The sequence below is a fragment of the Neophocaena asiaeorientalis genome, unplaced genomic scaffold, assembly GCF_003031525.2.
Source record: "Neophocaena asiaeorientalis asiaeorientalis breed wild unplaced genomic scaffold, Neophocaena_asiaeorientalis_V1.1 scaffold217, whole genome shotgun sequence".
In the NCBI taxonomy this organism is placed as follows: Eukaryota; Metazoa; Chordata; class Mammalia; order Artiodactyla; family Phocoenidae; genus Neophocaena; species Neophocaena asiaeorientalis.
The window spans coordinates 889,416-900,440 of NW_020172293.1; the positions used below are offsets into that span (position 1 = coordinate 889,416).

At 42.5% G+C, this 11,025-nt stretch overlaps 1 pseudogene; it reads right to left on the reverse strand.

The window, feature by feature from the left end:
• Positions 1-9,255: 9,255 nt before the first annotated feature.
• LOC112413985 (DNA topoisomerase I, mitochondrial-like) lies at positions 9,256-10,531 on the reverse strand (annotated as a pseudogene).
• Positions 10,532-11,025: the final 494 nt, after the last annotated feature.

An 11,025-nucleotide genomic window follows, 5' to 3' on the forward strand; every position in this document is an offset into this window, starting at 1 on the left:
TTTTGATTGAGTTTGTTCATGATATCTTTTGCCATATGAAAGTTTCAAAGCTTTGAACAAATATATCTGTTTTTCTTTTATAATTTTATCATAAATTCATTCTTGATCATGAAAAAAAATAGAGAAACTCAAACAATATGAGCAGGTTTAGTCAAGGGTCGGATCACCTGGGTTCTACTCCTGGCTCTGACACTTATATTGTGACTTTGGGGAAATTGCTTCATCCGCCCTTCAGTTTCCTCATCTGAGAGACAGTGTCAGTGACGATACCAACCCTACATAATTGCCATGAGGATGACATGAGCTCACACACAATAAGAACAGCTAACGTGCTTTCCTATGTCCAGCGTGCTCTATGTGTACTCGATTTCCACAGCAAACCCTCGAGGTAGACGCTATTGTCCTCCTCCTTTGACAGGTGAGAAAACAAGAGTCATCAGAAAGTCCAGGCACATGGTGAGGGATCAACAGACCTTGGCAGCAGGCATTAACACCGCCATCATTACCTAGTGATTTCCACACAGGTTTGCCTTCAAAAGTTTTTTGGGCAGATTGGTCTGCCATTATGGTCCAACCCAGGGCAGTTACCAAGCTTGGAAAATGGATACAATTAAAAAAAAAAAACTCACCTGAAAAAAAAAATCTGCAGCCCAAAGAAAACCACAAACAGCATTCCAAAGCCAAATGAACATAACACTGGCATTGTGCACTCTGGAATTCGCTCCATGCCGCTCGCTTTGATCGTATGGATAACCAAAAGGACAAAAGAAAACTTTTTTTCCCCCCGACTTGCCTGTGAAAATCACAAACATTTCAATATGTTATTATAGTATTAAGATTCACAAAACATATGACATTCACATATATTTCTTTTTTCCTGAAATGCTCTTGTGACACTTGACAGCTCATTAAGGATCCGTACCAGCCCAAGCTGGGCTTACACGTGCTGGGAGCCAGCTGCTCTCACCTCTCAGAATGGAGCTGCCACAGGTGTGGACCGGCCAGTCGGCAGAGAGGGTGGATCAGAGAAGGAGGATGTTTAGTGAGACTTCCTAGCCTCCCCTGCTGGCTTTTATTTTGACATACAGGGCTGTAACCCAAAGTGCACACGGATTAGAGACGTCATTTTATGTCAGTTGTAAGACAGGATACAACAAAACCTGAGAGCAGATATCCCAGCATTTGTCTGTCGTGACACTTCCAGAAGGGAAGGTGCCACGGTCCAATCAAACAGCCACATTTTCACATTGGGTTTTCCTTTGCCCACTCAAGCTGTCAGCAGTTCTTACTGGGGGATTTCTCAAACTGCAAAATTTAACTTCTTACAAAAGAATTATGCTACTTCCCTACAAATGGGTCCATGATGCTGTGAATGGGTGAGTGTAACTTAGAAATTGTTGCAATCCTAGAAAAAGAAAGTCACAACTCAAACCCAAAACCTGATGCCATCGGTTTCCAAATAGTGACACCTACCTAGCATGTCATGGGTTATATTAGAACATAGCAATTAAATTTAATTTTTCAAAAATAACCAATTTCAATCCGTTTGCTTATATAAACAATAAATATGTATTGAGGGATCAGCAGGGTATTAAAAGAGGATCCTTCCAGAACACATAAGTTGCATAGTAACAGATGGCTTAAATTTATTGAACACTTACTATATGCTGGGGAAATCATTCCATACTTCACATATGTTGTCTCAGTCAATCTTTAAAAAATAAGAACATTAGGCTCAGAGAGCTGAAGTGTGCTACCTACAATCGCATAACAAGAACGCAGCTTAGCTAGAATTCAGACTTTCCATAGCTTGATTCTAAAGGTCATACTCTCCTCTAAAGCTCACTCTCTCAGGGAGGGACACACATTCCTCGAGGTGTTTTTTCATAGGCCAAGGTGCACGTCAGTCAGGCTGAACATGAAGCAACTTCCCAACTTTTCACTGTAGTCCTAGAGAAACAGCATGTTTAAGTGTTTGAAATTTCGAGATACTCTATCAAAAGTATTTCTGCAAAATTCCCTTTTTTTTGTTCCAGCCAGCATAAATGTTTGTTTGTCTCCTTGTGAGAGCTGGGAAAGCAAAAACATTTTATATGTAGCAGGGGATTTGAAAAGTTGGAGGCTGACTTGCATAGCTGATGGAGACATGGTGACCTGTCTGATGTCTTAGAAAGCGGGTGGAGAATTGCAAACTGGAATTTAAAATGTGTTCTTCATTTTAATGCCATTTATTAAATTTCAGAAAACAACACAAGATCCCACAAACCGAGTCAACTTTAGAATCGATCAACAAAATATATACTGACTGTATTTAATTTGTTTCTCACCCCAGGCTGACCCTCAGTAAGTCAAAACTACGGAAAATTCTAAGGTTTGTGATTTTTGCATCATGTTTCACTTGACATCTTTAAAGTGAAATTATTTTGAAGAACATAGTTTCAAATGAGAATAGGGTTAGCAGATAAAGACGGCAAGTTTTTTTTTGTTTGTTTTTTTTTAAATATTTATTTATTTATTTTTGGCTGTGTTGGGTCTTCGTTTCTGTGCGAGGGCTTTCTCTAGTTGTGGCGAGCAGGGGCCACTCTTCATTGCGGTGCACGGGCCTCTTACTGTCGCGGCCTCTCCCGTTGCGGAGCACAAGCTCCAGACGCGCAGGCTCAGTAGTTGTGGATCATGGGCCCAGTCGCTCCGCGGCATGTGGGATCTTCCCAGACCAGGGCTCGAACCCGTGTCCCCTGCATTGGCAGACAGATGCTCAACCACTGCGCCACCAGGGAAGCCCAAAGATGGCAAGTTTTAAGTGTAGCTCTGATACTAAGAAAATCAGGTGTCCGGATCAGCCCAGTAAGACAGTGACCACAGTGCCCTTGCAGGGAAGATGCAGCCACTACCTGTGTGTGAGGGTGGTCTAGGCAGCAGGGAGGAAGGTAAGCTTCCAGGCTTATGTGAAATATGTGTTACGTTATTGTGAGGAAGAGAATGAATTGCCCTGAGCATAACTCTATGAGCATAACTCATGTCATTTTGTTTTCAAAAATCATGGACATTTTGAAAGAAAATCAACAAATTATTTACAGCTAAACAAGAGAGAGGTCTTGGCTAGAATCAATTAAAAAAGAGTGCAAATCAAACAAAAATGTTTGTAATGCTTGACGTTTGTTTGATGGCCAATTTCAGAATTACCCTGAAAGACGATGCTTACGAAATAAGAGAAAATTAGGGAAAGTCCTGTTCTGCAGATATGAAAAATGTCTCCTTTTGATGAAAAGAGACAGCAAAGCTAAAGAAAAAAGTTACTCTCCTCTCACTACATTGCCAAATAATGCAGTTTCAAGCGCCCCCCAAACCCAACTGATTTGGTTGAGAGATTTTAGGTTCTTAGCTAATGAATTCATATTATATTTTGGATGTTTTCACTATATTTATAATGATCTTATCTATGAAGATATGTTCATTGAAATGTTTATCATTTTTCTTTTTTTAAATTTTCACTAGAGTATAGTTGATTTACAATGTTGTGTTAGTTTCAGGTGTACAGCAAAGTGACTCAGCTATATGTATAGATATATCCACTCTTTTTTAAAAAATTAATTAATTAACTTATTTAGGCTGTTTTGGGTTTTTGTTACTGCATGCGGGTTTTCTCTAATTGTGGTGAGCAGAGGCTACCCTTAGTTGTGGTGCGCAGGGCTTCTCTTTGCAGTGGCTTCTCTTGTTGCGGAGCGTGGGCTCTAGGTGCACGGGCTTCAGTAGTTGTGGCATGCAGGCTCAGTAGTTGTGGCTGGTAGGCTTTAGAGCACAGGCTCAGTAGTTGTGGTGCACGGGCTTAGTTGCTCCGTGGCATGTGGGATCTTCCTGGACCAGGGATCGAACCCGTGTCCCCTGCATTGGCAGGAGGATTCTTGACCACTGCGCCACCAGGGAAGTCCCCATATACTCACTCTTTTCTCTTTTTTTAAATTTTAACAAGAAGCATACGTATGGGAGTAATTTGTCAATCTGGTACTATTCGCTTGAAGAATGGACAGGTGTCTGCATGGCTAGGGAACAATCTATAAGTAGTTAAAAGCATGAGTCATTGTGCATTAAGGCCACGGAAACCCTGTCTTTGCCAGGGTTAATGAAAAATTTTTTTAAACGGAGAAATCCTGGCATATATATTTGTTGACCCAGTGTTGGCTTGTTTGCCATATGTCTTCTTAAATCCATGCCCTAAATCAAGGCAAACCTACATATGTTTCAACTTCCCATGAAGATTGCTGTAGGGAAGATAAGGTTGGGTGAAAAAATTTGACCTTGGAGAATTATTAGAGACTCTTGATTTGATACATGTTAAAGTATCTGTGGTAAAATTTTAAAAAATCTTTCATCAACGGAAAGACTGTGAATGAGTTTTTCCCAGACATTGTAATAGAATCCAATCAGTGTATGAGAGACCCTTATAGTGAAGACGCCTATAGTCAGCCGTAAACACAAGTGACCTAAGAGACACAGTTAATGAGTCTCCTCAGCAGTAGCCTGAAACACCGTGGCACAAACCTTAAATGCCCTCAGGGTGACATAAATTATTGAGCCAGGAGGCCAGAGAGAATGCCTGTCTGAAGGCTTTTATCTTCCTTTTTGGGGGGAGGGGCTGAATTTTGTCCTCAGGTTCACCAGTAAGTGGTCCACAACCCCCCAGTCCCCACTCCAATATGTCCCTTGCCTAGCAGAATTTTGGGCAGCTCTTCTCAGTCATTATTCTGACTTTAAAAGTATCAGAAAATGCCATTCGTTTGCCTATTACATGAATCAGGGTCCTTACGACTTGTGATGTCAAAATGGGACCAAATCCATCTGGGCATTGATCTTGTTACTCAAGATTATCTTTATGTAATAAGGTATGATTTTCTGAAATTGCAAATGAGATCTGCATCGAAATGCATTGTCTTTTAGAAATGACATTTAAATAAATTTTTATTCAAATCAGCCATTGTTCACCCGTTATCTAATACAAGAATTTGTTTTGTATTTTGTCTTCTGAAGGTGAATAATGTGAAATGTTATTACTATGTAAGGGAGCCCTGTAATAAAACCCTGTGCCGCTTCCTTTAAAGAATAAATCAAAGTGTATTTACTGTCATTCGATCAACATTAGAAAAACTCATCTCCTGGCCCCAAGATTTTTTTGATAGGCTGCCACCGAAGAATGACTTAAAGTCTAGAATCTGTACTGTCCACCTTTGTGGACATAGGTATATCTGGAACCTGATTATAATTATGTCTTTCTCAGTTACCTACTTTCTTTCTTATACCATCATAGCTAAGCTAACATCTACTTTTTTTTTTTTTTTTGCGGTACATGGGCCTCTCACTGTTGTGGCCTCTCCCGTTGCGGAGCACAGGCTCCGGACACGCAGGCTCAGCTTTGAACATTTAAGTTCTCAGTCTATTCAAGGTGGATAGTTGCACATGATGGGTGTGAACTGGGACCCCTTTTCATTCTCCCCTGCGCTGGGATAGCTTATTTTGAGCGCTTGATTTGTTTAGCAACCTTCCTTTCCACACTAATGTGTGACGCTGACTCTGTCCATCAGATTTCCCTACGTGCATGGGTATGTTCCTGGGCTCCGTTCCTTTGGTCTCTGTGACTTCTGCTGCATCAATGTATACTGTTCTCTGTTGCCCTTGTCTGTTAAGGCCATTCTGCAGATGTGAGAATCTAAAAGCATCCATCCTTCCATCTCTTAACTTGCAGCGGCTTGCCTTCTCCTGTGTTTGGTGATCTTTGTGAAAACATCCTTGACTTTAATCTGTGGGAATTTATCACAAGCCCAACTTAGGGAAACAGTCCTCCAGCGGAGCCCGTCTCTGCTTCTGTTGGTAGTCAGAGAGCCTGTGCAGGATGAGATTTTATTGTTTTTCTTTTTCTTTTTGATGTCACTCGCTAATATGATTCTATGTTGCTTTTGTTTGTTTGTCTTTGTAGTTGTTTTAGTATTTACAGTCACCGGTGTGTACTGAGAGCCTACGATGTACAAAAATAAATATAATAAGATATTATGTCTTGGGTGTGTTGAACATTTAAAATATGATAGGTATTTTCAAACACGTGGTATACGCATTATCTCCTTTAATCCTTCTAACAACCAGATGAGATGACTGCAGTTTATGGGTGAGGAAGTGGAGGCTTTGAGAAGTTAGGTTTAACTGGCCCAAGATCGTACAGCTATGTGAAGTTGGCATTTGCTTCAGAGCCGACGCTCCTAAGTATTATGCTGGGCAGCCCCAAAGGCAAACATGCATCACTCACACAGCCCCTGTGTCCTAATCTCAGCTCAATCTTATTAACTGTTCAAATGTGCTCATTGATATGACCATGTGTGACATTCTATATGACTAGTAAAAGCAGGAATTTCAATAAATGAAAACAGGAGTGTGACGTGCCCTGTTGGTTGCAGGAAATTTCTCTGATTCCTAAGAGCATATATTTTAAGATATCCAGTCTTCCTCCACATAGCCAAGTATTTCTAAGGAAGCTGACCCCATCATCTGATCCAGTGGGTCTGGAGGAGTCTAAGGAGTCCAGTGGTCAGAAGGCTAACCCTTGCCAAGGGTCGGTATGAAAAAAAAAGGTGGCCAAAATCAGGCCAGTGAACCACAGGAGAAAATCTTTCCAAGCATGAGAAGTTGTCCTCTCCTACTGACACAAGAGATGTAAAGGTAAACCCCTTTCCGCCACTAGTTACTATTGTCTCCAGGTGATATGTTACAGCCGTTTGTGATCACAAGAGGAAACCAACTATAGGATGAAGCCAAAAGCAGAGATAGTGGAATACAGACTCAGTGGAAAGTACTCATCAGACCTTACTGGGTACCCTACCCCCCCTTTTTTTTTCATTATGAGAAATAATACATTACCTTTTGATTGGTAAGCCAGAGTTTTACGATACTTGTTGCTAAATCCATTATATCTGATGAATGGTGGAAGGAATTTTATACGCGTATCGCTAAGTGAAAGAAACCAATCTGAAAAGTCTACATACTGAATGATAATAACTGTATGACATTCTGGAAGAGAAGAAAAAAAAAAACTATGGAGACAGTTAAGAGATTAGAGGTTGCCAGAGTTTCGGGCGGGGGAGGGTATATAGGCAGAGCACAGAGGACTTTCAGGGCAATGAAAATACTCTGTATGATACTATAGTATGACTACATGTCCTTATACATTTATCCAAACCCAAAGAATGTACAACACAAGACTAAACTTTAAGGTAAAACTATGGATTAGAGTGATTATGATGTGTCGATGTTGGTTCACCAATTACAAGTGTACCACTCTGCTGGAGGATGTTGATAATGGGAGAAACTATGCAAGTGCAGGAACAGGGGGCATATGGAAAACTCTATAACTTCTTAATTTTGCTGTTAACCTATAACTGCTCTAAAAAATTGTCTTAAAAATATCTTTTCAGACTTTGTAAAGTAAAATTTAAAAAAAGGAAAGATAGTAACAAAAGTTACTTAACTCTGGGAGTAGAGGTCAGAATGTTATTAAGGATGGGAATTTGGGAAGTTTTTTAAATTACTGGTAACATTTTATTAAGTTAATTAGTGCGCACGCCAGTGGAGCAGCATCTCCTTGGAATTGAGACCCTTAGCACCATGTGTGCTATGGGTCTTATCCCCTCCTACTTTATTAAGAAGTATATTATAGGGTCATCTCTTCTTTCTCCTAGATGATCAACATTTCCCTTATAAATATCCTTGTTCTGTAGTTTGGGATTGTGAAATATAGAGACTGTCTTATACATAAAATATGCATAGCACGTAACTTAGTGTGAAAGTTACTAAAGATGCTGTATTAATTGTTTCTTCATTTTCTGTATTGTATGATGGTTTGACACCTTCAAAAGCTTTCTGGCCAAAAGACAAACCCATTTCTTAAAGATAACAACGTGCTGAGCTGGGAGCACATTTTTCATGTGCAAACCAACCAATCCGAGTCTATGGCCTCAACCACTCCCTTATCTATTTCTCACAAAACAAGCTCCAAGTCATCCCTGGACCGGTACCACCAGCGAGACACCATCCTATAGCCCAGGCTTTCCTGTAATTATCCAAATCTAAACTCTTTACTCTGATTTGTCTTGCTTTTCTCACAGAAATCCCAATAAAGGCTATGAGCTGGAATTTCCCCTTGTTCCTGTCTTCTCCCACCTGACCCAAACCTGGTGCTTCCCCTGTGGCCCTGCATCTCATGTGATGGCTCTCTAGGACCTGTGTGTATAATCAACTCTTCCTTCTAAGCCTCATTCTTATTTCCTCCTGTGGCTGCCCTGACATTATCATACCATATCCAACATTCACATTCTTAGAACACATGTCAAATAAACATGTGTATAGTCTTGCATTTCCTAACAAATAAATCAAAACTCTTGATGCCTAAATGTCTACCTGTAGCTTCTACAGGGTTTCACTATTTTGTGTATTATGTACATAATATATAAATGTTTCTTTACCTTGTGCTCAAAATATGTTTTTTTAAGTGAGCTCAAAATTTTCACTAGTTTTTTAAATTGATGCTTAAATTTTCCCCACATTTGGGCAGACTTTTTAAACCTTCAAATATTACAAGGCTATTGGTTACAAAGAGCCAGCTTCTGTGTATAGGTCAAAGCATCTACACAGAGAAGTTGAGTTTCTCCATGGAAATTCATGGGTTTTGTCAAACTTGTTTGCAAACCAATAGATTGTAAAATCAGTTCGGGATTACTTTTAGTTTGTCTGAGAAGCAACTGGTTAATCTAATGGATCTTAAATCAATGTCATTTTGTCGGAACAAAGGCCATGAAGGTGGGAGGAGAGGAGGAAGGGGCAAACTCTTTTCTTAAGCTTTTGACTTAGATCAAGTGTTACAAAAATAATGATAAGGAATGAACAGCCACCTAGTTTACTTTACATTAGTATACATTTGGCAGAATTGTCTAATATGGGTCCTGGTCTGATTGAATTGCATCCAGGAGGCTCTTAACATCCTTCCACATAAAAATCACCGTCAAGCTGCCAGAGTGTCCCCACCGACTTGTTTGGCAGCATGGAAATCTGTGGCCTCAGACATGCACCAACAAGAGCGTGGGCTCCCTGAGTTTGCAGGGACCTGATGTTTGCCTTCTGAGACAGCTCTTTTTTTTTTTTTTTTTTTTTTGTACAAAATTCCCCGATCTGCTTTAATGGTGAAAAAAATAAGTTCCAACGAGGCACAGAGATGCTCATTTAGAATTCAAAGTCTTCGCCTGCCATGTTGAGAGCCCTCTGTGTCTTGTTGTAGATCTTCTCCACGGGCACCCCAAACCTCTTACACCAGGCGACACTGATCCGGGGGTCCAGGTAGTTGAGCTTGGACGTGCCCAGGGCCACCTGCTTGCTCTCCTCCTTGTCTGTGGCCTGCAAGCTCCGTCTCCCCAGCTGCTACTCAAGTTTCTCCAGCAGCCGTCCCCTCTTCTCCAGGAAGCTCTTGGACCTGCTGTCCCCTCTGGATTTGTGCCTTGGCCTTCTTCAGCTGTGCCTTGGCCTTCTTCAGCTGTGCCTTGGCCTCGGCCACCTGCTTCTTCTTCGCCTCAATCTTCTACCGAAGAGTCTGCATCGACTTCTCGAAGGTCTTGGGATTCGCCCGCTGATGGTTGCAGAGAACGGCAACGGCCCAATTTGCTCGGTTGTAAGACAGAATCTTAGCAGCTACGCTATCTTCAGCTCTGGTCAGTGCTCTCAGCTGGCCCTGCAGGGTGAGTGAGGCTGGCGTTGCGGGTCTGGAACACCTTGGCCATCAGGCCATCCATCAGGTCCCGCAGGTGCTTGTTCAGACTGGCGGTGGTCAGTCTGTCAAAGAGCTCATCCCCAGGGCCTTTGTTCTCCATGAACAGCTACAGATTCTCATACACCGGCTTCTCCACCCGCACTCTGTTGTAGTAGCGGATCGAGTCCTGTCCCAGGAAGTCCAATTCCACGACGTACGGGCAGCCACCGGCCTCTGGGTGCAGCTGGACGTGTTCCATGCGGAGGGAGCAGTCGCCCACCGTGTCAGCCGCGTCGCCCTCCTCCGTCTCGTGCCCGGCTCGCAGCGCCAGCTTGTCGATGAAATAAAGGGCCACAGCGCGTCGTCTCGCCTTCATTTCTCGGGACTTCCAGTCGGCCCGGTACTGAGAATGGATCTCGCCCAGACTCCTTTCAAGCGCCGAGCCACTTCATACTTCTCCCAGTCTCTCTCCACCTTCGGCTTGGAGCTGGGGTTCAGCATGGTGTACTTGATGGAGTTCTGCACGTTCTCTGTCCATGCCGCCAGCCACGTGACCGTGTGGTCGCACCGCACCTCCTTCCACCGGTGACCTACCGGAGGCTCGGGTACTTCGGAGTCCCTGCTGCAGTTGATGGTCACGTCCTCCGGCAGGACCCTCCTCTTCAGTATCCCCATCTTGGGGTGGTCGCCGCGGCCCCGGAACAACCCAGGGGGCTCGGTCTTGAAATTGCCGATCTTCTCTCGGTGCCCGTCTAAGATACAGCTCTTTGACAGAGTCAGCCCAGTGCATTTTCCATGCGGGAAAAGTGTCGTTATACCATAGGAAACACGGTGAAAATATCTGAAGTTAGGGGTTCTGTGGGATCTGAGGATTGATTCTAAACTCTAAGTTCCTAAATACACACAGTAGAGGGCCACGGTAGAGTTTTCAGGAGTGGCAAGGGAAACGCAGCTTTCATTTCTGTGTGATATTGAAGCACTTATTGTATCAACTAGTATCAAACAAGCACAAAAGCTCAAACCTGTATCGAGTACCATGCATCCAAAGGATGGCCAAAAAACATGGAGCGTACTAAAGAGCTTACCTAACTTCCACGACCAATAATTTAAAAACTAAAAATCTGACTTTCAGTGCCTATAAGGCTTTGTTTAAGAATGGGGTGAGGGATTCTGAGAAAGTGTCGGAGGAGACTGTACACCTTTCCTTTTCCCATTCCCACTCCTGCCTTTACTGCAAACCATGGCTAGCA